Raw genomic sequence first — 14,604 nt, 5'->3', positions numbered from 1 at the left:
CTTGTTTTGTATTTAGAGCAGTGGTGGTGGAGGTCCATCAGAGCTTCACTTCTCCAGGTTCAAACTCTAACCAAAGAGGAGCTGTTTGCCCTAATGTTTGCTGAGAAGGTGTCCTTGCCAAGCCTGGCCTAGTGTGGACAATGAGAAGCGTTGTCCAGAAGAGGCACAGGTAACATCTCAAAACCTTGGGAACCACCAAGGAGGTTGCATTCAGATTTTACTGGGTTCCCTGGGCTTTCCCACGGCAGCTCAATGAGGGTACCAACAGTTCTCCCTTGTTACCTTCATCTAAGGTCACTACCATATCTACAGCCTGTGCTACGCTTCCGCTAGGATTGGGTTGCGTGCTGAATTTAGTAAACCTCTTTACAGCTTAGCGTGTGTGTGTTTATGTAAACCCAGATTTTTTTTAAAGTATCTTTTAATGGGTTAGAGCCTAGTTCAAGATGCACAACAAAGCTGGGCTTTCTCTGCACGGGTGGCAGCGCACCAGACCAGTTGTGGAAGGAGCAGGTACGCTTCTTCTCTGCCTTGGTGTACTTCCAACACATGGATTTGGTGAGGTGAGGAGCACTGTGGGTGGGAGGGTTGCGGAGGCACAATTATGACTTGAGTAACGTGGTCTGCAGTCCAAGGCATGTGAAAAGTGCTGGTGAAGGGGTTAGGTTTCAGAAGTTTTAAAGGCTTGTGAAAATTCTTAGTCAGATGTTTCCATTACAAGCACGCCTTTTCAGCCCCTCACCCTCGAGCTCCCCGTTTCTACCTTTTTTCCGTGCTGTTTGTGTGCCAAAAGAAGAATTTCTTGGCTTCGGGTCTGGTGTACTTATTTCTAAGTAGATTTCTTAATCCTCGCTCCCCATTACAGGCTACTGGAGTAATAGTTTGAGGTGTAACTAAAGTTGGAGGCAAGTAAGTTTAGGTCTCTGTGATTGCACTGAAGTGTTTATTCAATCCTCACATGCCAAAGGAGGAGCAGATTGTGGGACAGCAAAGCAAGGGGAGTGAGAATCCAGAGAAGCATGAAAGAAATGACCTCAATTACTTTGCATTTCTGTTGCTGAGCATTTTTAGGCTGCCTTAACAACCTAGCGTGTTCTGGAGTTCAGATCAGTGCTGTGCTGATCAGTAAAGCTGAGTGTGTTGGGGCGGGTGTGCATGCATGTGTTATGAGGCTGTTTTTTGGTGGAAAACTCTGGGATGATGGGTTATTGAACTCAAAATTCTGAAAACAGTGAAATGCATATTTGAAGTCCCTTGAGGAAACTCTTACAAGCTTGGTCCTTACGGTCACAAGTGGAGAAAACTAGGAAACCCTTAGAGATGCACTTTGAACACATCTCTTGGGGGGTTCTTACGTGTTGTCATCCAACTCCCAACATTACATTTTTATCTGGGATTATGCAGTGAACTGGATTGTGGAACTGGGACCAGTATGACTAAGGAGTGTTGCAAGGTCTGCTGGGCTGCTGCTGCTCTGAGAAACATCAGCAAACCTCAGCATTGCTCACCTGGGGAGTCAACAGCCACATGAGGAAGGTGGTAAAAAGAAAGCTCCTTCACCGTATGGCAGCTCAGGTGTAATTCAAGTGCGTGAAGTAAGTCCATGGAGGAGCTGGAGCCTTTTCCCTGATGCTGGAGGGGAGCTTAGGCTCCTACTCTGGGTGTTTAAGACAAGATGCAAATATTGCCTTGGAGCCTGCTGAAATCCTGCACTGGTTCCTGAGTATATGTGACCTTCTTAAGCTGCCTGCCTAGATCCTAAAGGATCTATGTGCTGATCCGTGTGCTGATGTGACACTATCTGCATATCTTTTTTTATGTGTGAGTACTTTCGGCAGACTGTTAAAAGAAGCACAGGGCAGTTAACAAGGTGAGAAGAAACCTTACGGAGAGGATTGTGTGGTGCTACTGTTTAGGAGCACATCTCCTCGGTGTGGGAGTTGAAAGGATGGTATCTTGGTGGAGCTATAGCCAGTGAGGTCCCTGTCGTAGCGCAGGAGGTGTTTCGAATAGATGATGAGGTGAGCTGTTAGTGCTGCCCTCGATAAATGGGCGATGTGCGGTGTCTTGAAGGAGAGTGGAGAGGGACCTTAACGCTTCACCTATCTCAGCAGGGAAATGACTGCAGTTCAGCAGCAATTTCTTAAACGTCAGGTTGTGTTTTGAAATGGAGTTAAAAGTTCCAGCTCCATGCAATTTTTATACTTCGAAGTACGCTGGGATAACTTGTATGGTGCCAATGCTGTAGGCATTGCTTCCAAAGCCGCTTTTGTTCCTTAAACTTTTTGAAACTTTATTTCTAAGAGTATCAACAGCACTGTGTTCTACAGCATAAGGGATCTGGCTTGGATATTGAAGTGCTATCTTTATGCCTATAAGATAACCCACTCTAGGATAAATGTTGAAGGACAGTTTTGCTACGGAGCACTCTAACTCGTATCTGCTTTGGAAGCCTTGGTGATGGGAATCAGTTCAGCTTTCAGCTGGTGCAGATTTGTGCTGGAGCAGAAGGTCAAAATACTGGTGGTGTAGGAAGCCCGTCAGCAGCAGAAGCTTCTGTGCTCCAAATTCAGTCCTGAATGTACCTCTACGCATTCCCTGTGCTCGAAGGGTTTTATAAATACAGCTTGAACAATGTTTTAAACTGGCAAATGATTTTAAATTTAATACACAGTTGTAATAAAATCCTCTTTCACAGGTGTTGTTCCTAATATGACTATGGATTAAAACTCCCAATTGCCACTAGTAAAAGAGTGGTAGATGCCTCCTGTATCAGTTAAAACATGTTCCCTGCAGTCCTAGGGCTCTGATTCAACTCTGTAGCTAAGTGGCAGGAGTGATGAGTAGGAGCGATGGCCAGGTGAAGTAAAATACGGCACCCGTGCTCTATACAGAGGCTGCAGATTCACCATTACAGCATTGAGCACCTCGTTGGATTGATGATTGAGAGCAGTTTTTCTGACTTGCAGTCAAAATACATTCATGGCCCGTTACTACCCATTTGTTTCTACGCCAGCATTGTCCTCTGGCTTGAACCCCACCCTGCAAGGTAGGAGCTGGAGGAAGCCGATCTGTTGGGTATGGCCCCTGTTTGCTTGGGTGTAGTTCAGAGCAGCGTAGCTGTACACGCACGGGGGGGAGCAAGGGTAGCAAGTAATGCCTGCTCAAGCATGACTGTTCGGATTTTCCCATGTGTTTGTGTCTTTCTGAACCATGGCTGTGGTATATAGTATTAAAAGCAAAAATAGGCACGCTGATGCAGTGCTTACCCAGCTGTGTAGGGTGACGAGGAGGCAATTCCAGCCTGGGGAGGGTCATAGTGCTCATACTCCTACTTTGGGAGTTGTGCTGTGCCTGTTGATGATAACTCTATTTATGATGCCTCTGTCAGCTTACAGGAGCTTTGACTTCTATATGTTGAGTCTGCATTCCTCCTATTCTCTAGCCTAAACTGAAGTTGCCCTTTTAAAACCTCAAGGTTGGGAACCAGCTCCGTACCCTTGAGTCTTAAACTGTTGGCATATTTGAAAATTTATTACTGCTCTATGGACTTTGATTGTTTAACTGATGGGTGCTTTTTTCCACTTTTTTCTCCTGCTATACTATATGTGGTGACGAGGGAGAGAAATCTTGCCTGTTGACTTCATCTCCCTTTGCAGATGAAGAATTATCAAGACTTAGCCTGGTAATGGGGTACAGCAATCTTGTTTCAAATGCTGCTTTCTGATGTTCTCGTTTAGCTGGGTCTGTGCCACACTTAGAGTAATTTTGATGCAGCAATCGTGCTTTCTTTCCCCTTAGAGAAAACTGAAATCACTCAACTGCTTAGACATAATGTGTGCAGTAAATAATATCTTAAAACTTCGGGTAGTTAGAAGAAAGCAGATGAAAGCATCTAGATCTGATATGATTCACAATCACTTAAGAGTGTTGATTTCCCTCCGAGTTAACCACTCTCCTTTAACTTGCAGCCTATTTCCAAGGGGTCAATCTCATTTTCCTCTAGGAATTCAAATAGACGAGAGCATCCGTCTGCTGTTGGCTTTTCCTTTTGTCCATTGCTGTTTAACAATAGGATTGTTGAGTCACCGAGAGGTTAACGAAGCACTTTTTTGTTGTTGTTGTTGTCAGTGGTCCAATCTCTTTGTGTAGTTGTGTCGAACAGCACATTGAACAGAAATAATGGGAAAATCTTCTTGGTGGAATGACCAGGGTTGTCATTTTGCAATACCAGAATAAAGATCTGCTTAAGCTTCAGGCTTCTAGCTGTGTACGGGATGACTGATTACAAATCCCTCTGTGAGCACATTAAATATTAGTTTCTCTGTATCTTTTGCATTCAACAATATTGGAGCTAGAGGGATCTGAACAATTACAGTTGGTTCAGCCATAGCTTCCCATTTAGCATTTAAGATGGTGTTGTTACAAGTCTTTTGGGGTTTGGCATTAGAAAAAGGGTGAATTGTAGCCCTTAATTATGAAGTGCAGGAACAATTGGAGCCGGACAGACAGGCAGCGGTCCAGCTCCTCTCTTTCTGAGCGAGCAATGCTTTTGTGCTGTGCTATCCCACCGCACAAATGACCGTGGCGGGCTGTCGTTAGATTGATTGATTTTGGTCTCTTTTAGGAAGAGGATTGAAAGCTCTAATTTTGGGTTTGTCACAGTACTTCAGGCTTCTACCCTGTTGCTCTGAGCAAATCTGTTTTATCGTGGCTGCCCCAAAAGAGCTTCCCATGGAGGCAACTGGCAGGGAGGGGTGTGCAGGACTAAAAACCAGCTATTAAATCCAGTTGTACTGGGACGTCAGTGGCTTGGCTTGCGTAGATGCAGTGACAAAGTAATTGCAAGGAAAAACTTGAAGGTCCAGTGTTTTACTGGCAGCCTGGCCCCTTTGCATATGCAGACGATGGAGAATTTTGAGGAGTTTGGGGACAATTAATCTTGGAAAAGTATGGGATGGGGTTGTGCTCTGTGGCATGTGGGTGAGCTGTGGCTTTGCAGATGTCACCTGGGGCAGGGAGAGGCTTCTCTTCCCCTATCTCTTATCAGCCCGTGGGCAAGGGCATCCCGTGCTCTGCAGAGCTGGGAGGCAATGGGACTTGCAGGGGTGCCTGCCAGTGGCCGTGCTCCAAGAAACTCCTACCTTTTCCCTCCGGAGCACCTCTCCAGGCTGGGTTTCTTCTACAGTTCAAGGCAAAGTGCACCCGTTATCACTGAGGCATTACTGTTGACCCCGGCCGTGACTCTTTTTGAGGCGTGTCGTTAGGCAAAGACATCGTCACCCAACTCACAAACCGTGCTTGCACTGCGGTGGGCTGCCCTTCTGGCAGAGCTCACACTGGGAAGTGGGAAATACAGAATTCCTCTTTGGGACACAGCTTCACTTCCCACCCCTCCCGCCCCCGTTCTGGGAGCTGCTGAGCCTCCGTAGCGACTGGTGTACATATGGCAGTGCCTTCTCCTGTTGGGAATGTTAAAAATATCTGCTACAATTTTCCCTTTCCATGTACCAAAATATATTAATGTGCTGCTGCTTTGATTAGTCATTTCCTTTTCCTTTGTTCCTTTTGCAACAGGGTAAAGGACTGCAGGCGCATACTTCAGTAAAATCTTGTATGGTTAAGAAGTCTGAAGCTAAATAGATTCTCCTGGGTTAATACCTGTCTTTGTTGGCAAGAGACTTCTGTTCTCATCCGTTAAATACACATTTAAAAATAAGTCTGGATAAAGTCACTTTTATGGTGTTCATACTAAGGATGTCTTTGCTGCCTGATTTATTTTTGTAGGGGAAAGGAATTCTAATATGAACAAGTTTAATACTCCTACCATGAATTTAGTATATTCTTGTAGGAAAACTTCAGTGATACATTTGTATAGGAAAATTTCCAAATTCTCTCATTTATTTTGAAGTTTCTTTTCCTCCTCCTGCACCGTCACCTCTGTGCACACCTGTTCCCTACTCCCCGAGTTCCTGCGAGACCTCATGAGCGGAAACTTGTGAAAGCACCAGGGTGATGCTGTTAGGCTGTACGTGGCGCAGCTGTGGGACAGTTTTGGCAATCTCTGCACCATCGGGGTGTGGAGGTTCGAAGGTTAATAAATTCAGCTATACGAGCCTGCTTAAACATTGCTCCAAGGGACTTGCTAACCCTTCAAGGCTGGATATTTTTTGCTTCTCTGTTGCTGCCGCTGCTTTGGCGAGAAGTTAGAAGAAAAGCTTTAGCACCGGGTGGTCTGGAGACCCCCCAGAGCAAGTAGTAGGTTTAAAACTTTCTCGTGTGTCTGGAGAAATTCAAGCGAGTAGGCTAAAATGTCATCTGACCGATATGGTTAAGGGCAAAGTTGGGTAGAAATTTCGAGAATCGAGCCATAAGTTAAGACAGACCTTTTTGTAGGTATGTGCAAACTTCAGAAATACATCCTCTAAACAAAATGCCATCCTCGTTAGCGATCTGTTGTGGTTTTCTTGTTGTTATGGTGCTGAGGACATCTGCTTTGCCCTGGATTCAAAGCGGAGGACAGCTTGTGCCTGCCTGGGGAGGTGAGGTACGGGCAGCAGTGCTGCTCCTGCCAGGCAGCCTGAGAATGAACCGGTGTTGATGGGGCTGTGCGAGGCTTGCAAGGAGGTAATTACCTCTTCTGGGATGCATAGGCAAATAATACACTTGAGTCTTTTCCTTGACTATTTGCAGCTTTTCTATATAAAACCCGTTTTTTTTTTAATGAGCATTAGCCTCCCAGTACTCAGATGCCATTCATACTTTCACAGCAATCTAAGGCAAAAAAAAAAGCGCCAGACCGAAGGCCTTTTGTTTCTGTCTCCTCTTATTTTACATTTACTTTTTAAGATATAAACAAGAATACATAATACAGAAATGTATATTTAGAGAGTTATATTTACTATATACACTGGGAAAGGGAAAAGGTTTCATTCCAGATGTTTTTTCTTTGCAGATTGCTGTGAAAGCATGAGAGGAATTTAAGTACTGAGAAGCTACTGCTTGTACCTGCTTTCCTCTATCCTTCCATCCTTGCAGAGACTGAATTGGATGTAAAGAGATGAAAGGGCTGTAGCAGCCCCAAATTTCTCAAGAGATGATCTTCAAAGTGTGGTGTTTTTTTTTTAACTTGGAATTTGAGGCTCTGCCTCATTTGTGACCAGAGGGGAGTCAACTGTGTAATTGCTGTGAGTGCTGTAGAGCTTGTTTTAATCAAGGTGAAGTAATAAGAGCATGGCAAGGGTAGGTGTAGAAGTCTCAGAATAAATATACTTATGTGAGTGCAACTTATTCCTGTGTCAGAAAAGGATTAAACTGTGTTGGAGTAAGATAGCCTGATACCCTCACAGCTAAGATCCTTCTCCTGGCCTTGTTTTGGCAGAGCCAGCTTTGGGAATGATGCTGCATGCGGTTATGTCAGCAGATGGAGCAGGGGATAAGATGGGTGATGGGCAGCTTTGTGACCCCAGCCAAAGGGTGTCCAAACAGTTGTGCTGGTAGTGCAGAAACCCGTGCCCTAGGACAGGGTGTCGTGCTAGCTGAAAAGAGCCATGGCAAAACCCTGAGCAAACCCAGCTGGGTTGTGCAGCGCTTGGCATCGGAGCCATCGTGTCGTATCTGCCCCCAGTTTCGCGGGATGATGGTTGTGCTCTGGGGCTTTCTATGGATCCGAGATGAAGCTTATACTGTCAATATGTATTTATACAGTAGACCATAACGGTAGTCCAAAGGCCTTTTTGAGGTGCGTAGTGGCCTTAAACTTGTGTAAATGGCTTTTCTGTGTGGCAAACCCGAGCTGCTATGGACTGTCACATCAACTTGGTTTGTACAAACCTCTGTTAACTTTCCAGACAGTTAATCAGAATTACAAAACAGACATGGCCCGATTCCTCCCTCACATCGAAGTGTTGGGCACAAACAGATTTCAGGTGTGGTTGTGTGTCTTTAATGCTTCTGCCTGACTGACCCAAGAACCCTGGCTTAAATCTGTACCTGGCTCTTGCTGCTGAATGGGTTCGTGTTGCCGGAGACGCCTTGACGCTCGAAAACTACACGATGTGTGGAACTGCTGCTCAGACTGGTAATCTAAATTCATCTTTGGCCATTAATCTGCTAGCTTTGTCTCTTATTTTTAGTATGTAATCCTGCATTAATATGACCTTGGCATAAACCCAAGTTCTCGCCTTGCCAGCAAAGCCAGAACTAACGAGTTAATCAGTGTTGAGTTTATTGCAATGTATTGTTATACCTTGAGCAAATCTGTGAAAGCCACGCATTGCAAAGCAGCTGAGCAATGCTGTGGTGAGAGCAGTGAAGGTTGTTTTTAATCAAGTCTGGGTTTGTTGGCTCTATCTGGCAGTTTTGGAGAAGAAGTGAGACTTGACTGCTGCCCGGCTTGCAGAGGCAGTGCCTCTCTGAGCGGCTGTTCTGACGACTTCTTTCCTTGCCTTTTAACATCAGCAGAATCGTTCCCGCTGGTGCATTCGTATGGCTACTTGTGCAGCCTTTTTTGCTGTTGAACTCTGCCTTCTGATGTAACACACGTGATGGAAAGTAACAGATGTAACGGAGCATCTTCTGGCTGTTTGGAGCTGCTGTGTGAGTGAGTGACCTTGGCTGCTATTGCTACCCGCTTGGGATGCGAGCAAAACCGCAAACCGAGAGAATCAGCGTATGTGTTCAACCTTTAGTTTAGATTTTGCTGCTCTTTGGTCCTTTGTGAGAAAACACAGTGAGCGTTTTTTCTGTTGTATTTTGAGAAGTACCATTTCCCAGTTCCCCATGTACAGGAGTGAGTGGTGATTGAAGAACAAATGTCAGATCTGGTCTCTGCTTGCAAAGGAGAGCAGGGAAGGGGAACCGCTTACCCAAAAGACTGTGAGCTTGCTACTCAGGTGTTTAAATGCCTGTCAAATAGTTCATGGTCGTGTGGGCAGAGCACGTCTGTACATGAGTGTGTGAAGGAAGGAGTTGGGGAACACTCAGGGGCTCCCTGGAAATAGCGATGGGAAGATGCAGACTTGCTGAGTAATGTCGAGAGCCCTTTCAGGGCACAGTCCTCCAGCCCTCTTCTGCTGGAAGAAAGAAACCTTTCATCCTTTACAAGCACTTTGGAAGAAGATAGTGTAAAGATAATTTGTTATCCTCTAACTTTGGAGATAATAGAGGGGTGTGCGTTAGAAGTTAGTGATTTTAAGGGAAATCTTGCGGTTTCTGGAGTCTGGTGGGGCCAAGGACGCTCTCTTCTGCCCCTGATGCATGTCAGCTTTTATCCCAGGTAACATTCCTTCACAGATACTGCAAGAAATCTTTTGACTTCCTAAGACACTTAAATCCTGAAAAATATAGAATCGTAGAATTGTTTGGATCGGAGAGAACCTTTTAAGATCGTGTCCAACAGTTAACCTAGGCCAGCCAAGTCCACCACTAAACCATGTCCCTAAGCACCGCCTCTACACATCTTTTACAGCCCTCCAGGGATGGGCTACTTCCCTGGGCAGCCTCTTCCAATGCTTGACAACGTTTTTGGTGAAGAAATTCTTCCTAATATCCAATCTAAACCTCCCCTGGTGCAACTTGAGGCCATTTCCTCTTGTCCTATCCCTTGTTATTTGGGAGAAGAGACCTACCCCCTCCTTTCAGGTCGGTGTAGAGAGCGATCAGGTCTCCCCTCAGCCTCCTCTTCTCCAGACCAAACCCCCCCAGCTCCCTCAGCCGCTCCCCATCAGACTTGTGCTCCAGACCCTTCACCACCTTCGTTGCCCTTCTCTGGACTCGCTCCAGCACCTCAAGGTCTTTCTTGTCATGAGGGGCCCAAAACTGAACACAGCACTCGAGGTGCGGCCTCACCAGTGCCGAGTACAGGGGGATGATCACTGCCCTGGTCCTGCTGGCCACACCGTTTCTGGCATCGGTGTCTTCATGCTCGTGGTTTGACAAACGCTGTGGGTTACTGGTGTGACAGGGCCTGTGCAGTTTTGGGGTATTCGGATAAGCTGTTGGGCAGCAGTGCAGACCATGACTTTCCAGCCCGTTCCTTGCCCTGTGCCAACAACAGGTGTGCATGCCTTTATCCCTGGATAAATGAGAGGTTGCTTGTTCCACTTTCACTGATACTAATTCCAACTCTGGGCTTTATCCCGCAGCCCAGGTGGTTTCAGGGCGTCAGCTGCCGCACGGTGAATCCCTGCCCTGCCTTACCTTGTATGAACTTGCCTGGACAGCCGGGCAGTGGTGGAAACCTCCCGTGTGCTCCTGGCAAGCCCTTGCGGGACGTACCTGGGTGCTCACCGCTGCCGACGCTTGGACAAGAGCAAGGTCATCTGCCAGGTAGTGGTGGCAATGTCCTGTAGCCGTATTGTGCTCCCAGCTTGTTCTCAGCACTGCTGCTGCATTTTGTCAGGTGTTGGCTCTAAAGATGTATTTAAAAAACCCTTAAAAGTAAAGGCTTTTGTTGAAGCAAAGGTACTCTTTTCTGGAATTTAATAAATAGCGTGTCTGTGTTAACTAACATCAAGCAACTGAGAGCAGACAGAGCCCAACAGATGGTACAAACAGCGGCATGTTTGGAATGGAAAATATTTACCTAGAGGGTATTTGAAGCACTGGGATGGTGCTCTGCAAATGGCTTAATTGTGTCAGCGTAATAAAGTGAAGAGCAAGATTTATTGACAAGTCTCGTTCTCCTCTTGCTGTTAGCAGTTTGTAGGGGGTATCAAGCACCGTTGAGCTTCACTTGAACAGGTCTCCTTCCCGGAGAAGAGTAGCTTTAATATGTGAATGGCTCAGTCTGTAATCTTGAGCGTCTACAGCTTTCTTCTGTTGCTGCGCAAGTCGTGCTGTCAGGGCAAGTATTTAAATCAAAGAAACTTGGAGCTTGAACTGCTGTTTATTTTGCTTCCCTCACAGTCTTTGTTTTGAGAGGACTTCTGCAGACAGACCATGGAAATATAGATATAAAAGTAGAGTTCAAAAAGAATATGAAAAAGTAGGTTAAACTTTGCTGTTAGGGTCAAAACTGGCAGGGCCGTTTAGACTTTCAGCATTTCTAGGTGCTGGGTGCTTCGTGCATGCCTCTAAGTTGTACAATTTTAAGTGACCTGTGAGAATATTGTGTGTGATCTTAGGGAAGCTGTGCCTTTTTCCTTACGTAGGCAGCAGGTGAGATTTATATGTAATACCTTATTTTCCTGCCTTAAAACCAGTGTTCAGGTGTAGTCAGCTTCCCACTGGTGTTTTTTGGGGAATGGGTAACCCTTGAATGGGAAGGCCGAGAAGGATATCAGGTCGTTGCAAGGGCTCCCTTCGTTCCCGGTGTTGCTCACCTGCTGAAGTTAGCAAGGTGTTAACAAACTCGGAGCAAGTTTGGTGGACTGAAATCCCTGCCTGCTCTGACAGCTTCGCCTTCACTCTTGGCCGCTTAGTGTCACATCGCAGAAGCTCTGCTGTCTTTTTGTGTCTCGTCTTGGGGCGTGAAGAATGCATCTTGTTTTTTCAGCGGCATACAGGGCTGCTTAAAAAAACCCCAAAACTAAACCAACCAAAGTTCTAACTCCACAGTTTTTTTCTTATACTGTGGCAATGCTGATGTTAAATGAACTGCCTTTAGGTTTTTCTGGCAGCCCTCCTTCCTAGAGCTTGAGCCCGGCAGTGCTTTAGTTAATGCTTGTGAACAAAGTCACAGAGAGCTGATTGCTCCCGCTGTATGGATGAGGAATAGGCATAGGGTGGCTGAACATCTTGTTTAATTTTCTGTTTTACCTGTGGAAGATCTGGGTTTAGTTGCGTTGTCTAGCCCAAGTTGGTGGGCATCCTCTCCCAAAGAGCTTTGGGGGAAGATGTGTTTGGGAGTGAAGGTGTCTTCAAGAGGATCCTCTTTGCAGCTGGCCAATGTGGAGCATGTTGTTAACTGTGTGCAGGTTAAGGGGTGGAAAAAAAAAACAAACCCCAAAACCCCAAAACCCTGTTATGTATTTGAGGAATTTATTGAAGATACTAGTCTGAGACTTCTTGCTGTGTTCCTAGTGTCTGTTGAATGTGAGGGCTTTCTTTTAGGCTGCTTGCCAGCTTGAGAAAATCCCAGGGAAAATACCCCAATTAAAGGAGCTGTTGCCTTAGCTAAATCATATGTGATATCTCTTAAACTGCTTAATGTTAAAAAAAAGGAGTAAAACCACCTTGGTACTTATATTTCCCCCCCCTCCCCTTAGTGTTAGTTTTTTGAAGGGGCACAAATCCCTGGAGATTACGTGCATCTTGGGACCCAAGCATTTATCGAAGCCGTGCTTCTAACGTGCTGGGGCTAAGCTATGAGTGACTCATTAACCAGATGGAGCTATAATTTATTTCTCTCTTCAAGTAAGCTAATCCCCTGGACCTAAACTGAGTGAATATGCCATGAAATGTGGTATCTGTGCAGAGTGAAACTTGAGATTTAAAGGCAAAAAGCAAAGGGTGTGTTACAAAATCCCAGGCAGTGTTAACTAGCAGAGGAAGTCAGGTGCAAGCACTGGAGCTCAGAAATCATTATTTTCTGTGGCACGGGCTCTGTTTAGGGGAACAAAAGTGCAATTCTTTTGTTAAATGCAGGATGGGAACAGTAACCGAGTCTGTGCGCGGACTGGGACAGATGTGGTTTGTTCCCCTTTTTCAGAATGACTGAAGGGATGTTGTGAGTTCTTGAATTTACGAACGAGATGGGAGCGTGTCTGCAAGTGGGGAGCCTGGCACAGGTGCTGGGCAGCCGGGCTCTAAGAGCTGTTCCCAATAAATATCAGGTTAAATATCAAATACGGATGAAAGGTGAGTATTTAACCAAATACCTTGGAATTTAAACGTGGCTAAAGTCGCTGTGCCTTTTGTTGGCAGTAGTGAGGGGGTGCGTAGGTGCAATTTCTACCGGGTGTGCCTTGCGTGGGAATTGCAGCTTTGAGTGGGTAGAGAGCTGATGCAACTGCCCCGGGAAGTTGTACGAGAGAGCGCTATGAGTGATGAATCCCCTTGCAGCACTTCTAGAGGGGAGAAATAATATTTTTGTGAGGGTGTCTCCTGTTTCCATAGCTAATAGGAATGGGAGGGATGGTAAAACTAAATCCTGAGGAGCAGTTCAGCTGGTATTTGAAGGTGTTTTAAAGTTAATGTAGCGTTTGCTTTTGTCTGGTTTAATAGAAGGAGCTTCTTTGTTCTCTTTCTTTTTGTACAGTATAGGATTTTTTCCCTGTAGGTTGCTGCTTTTTTTTCCTAGACGGCTTGTCAATGTAATATGGAAGTATAAATGGGAATAGAGAAACTTTTCTAGTCGTAGGTTGTCGGAGGACAACTGGGAACTGTGTGCGAGCCAAAACACTGCCCGTTTACCCCATGGCAAGGATGCCACTTTATAAAGACATCTTGACAAGAGGTGGATTGTGAGGGAAGTCATCTTGTCATTCTGCATTCAAGCCAGCAGCAATGGTATCCTTCTAGAAGTTATTTTTAAATGCCCTTCCACATGCTGGGCTGAGGTGGGAAAGTAGTGTATTACCATCAGAGCAGAGCTCTTGTTTGCTGTTCCCGGGTGTGCTTAATCAATTCTAGTTGCATCCTGAGGCTTTTACTTCGTGTTTTTTTTTTTTTCTTTTTTGAACCCTGCTTCTGTGTGAAAGGCTGGATCTGTGTATGTGAAATTCCCCGCTGGACTTGAGAGATCAAATCTCTGTGCCTCTGATCACAGTGTTTGGGGTGGAAGCATTCGTTTGGCTCACGCTCTGCTTTTTCCCTGATGGACAAGAGGAGGACCACAGCGGTAATTGAGTCCATTAAGGCTCTGAAACTGTTCTTTGCAAGGCTGTGCTCTGGATCCGGCGTAGGGTGCAAACAGTCCTGTTGCACAAGTGGAGGGAAGTGCAGAGCAGGGCGGTGGATGAAGGCTCGGCCAGCTCTGAGATCAGACCCAATCTAGTCCAACCCATATTCCCCACTGGGACTAACTTATAATTATGTATTTATGACTCCTCTTGAAGCAGCTGAAGCTTTTTGAATGTGTCTAGCCTCTCTGGTCTCAAAACAGTCACTTTCTGCTTATACTTGGTCCTGCCTTGATGACCATCGTGCCTCCTCACATTTGATGTCTTGAACCTTTACAAACATGTGTTTTGCTGAGTGTGTGATTTGACCTGAGCATCTGGTGTCAGGTGCTGGGAAATGTGTACGGATAGCTGCAGGGTGTGATTGTCCTGGCTTGGCCAAAGCAATCGGTTGAATTTACGGCCAGCTCCGTGCTTGTGTATCAGCAAGGCAAAGGTGGGCTGTTCTGGGCTCTCTGTGGTTAGGTATTGTAATTGTTGGAGTAATGTATTGCAATGATCGTCTTAATTACACTTGTGAAAAATCTGCTTAATTACATATTTACTTTGGGGATTAGCTTCTCCCGTAAGCATTCAATATTGACTTTGGCTGAGACAAATTTTCAAGATCTGCTTCCTTCAAGAGGTGACTAATATTAGATCACTTAGTGCAGGAAGCTTGTCTTATCAAGTAGCTGTAACTAATCATTTTGAAAGCTCCAGCTTAGTTTTGAGCATCTGTGCTTTTTCTCCCGAAAGACAAGCTTTTCCTCCCAGCCCT

Source organism: Cariama cristata, unplaced genomic scaffold (genome assembly GCF_000690535.1).
Source record: "Cariama cristata isolate BGI_N322 unplaced genomic scaffold, ASM69053v1 scaffold420, whole genome shotgun sequence".
Lineage (NCBI taxonomy): Eukaryota > Metazoa > Chordata > Aves > Cariamiformes > Cariamidae > Cariama > Cariama cristata.
The sequence above is the reverse complement of the archived record's forward strand: the minus strand, read 5'-3'. Positions refer to the sequence as shown.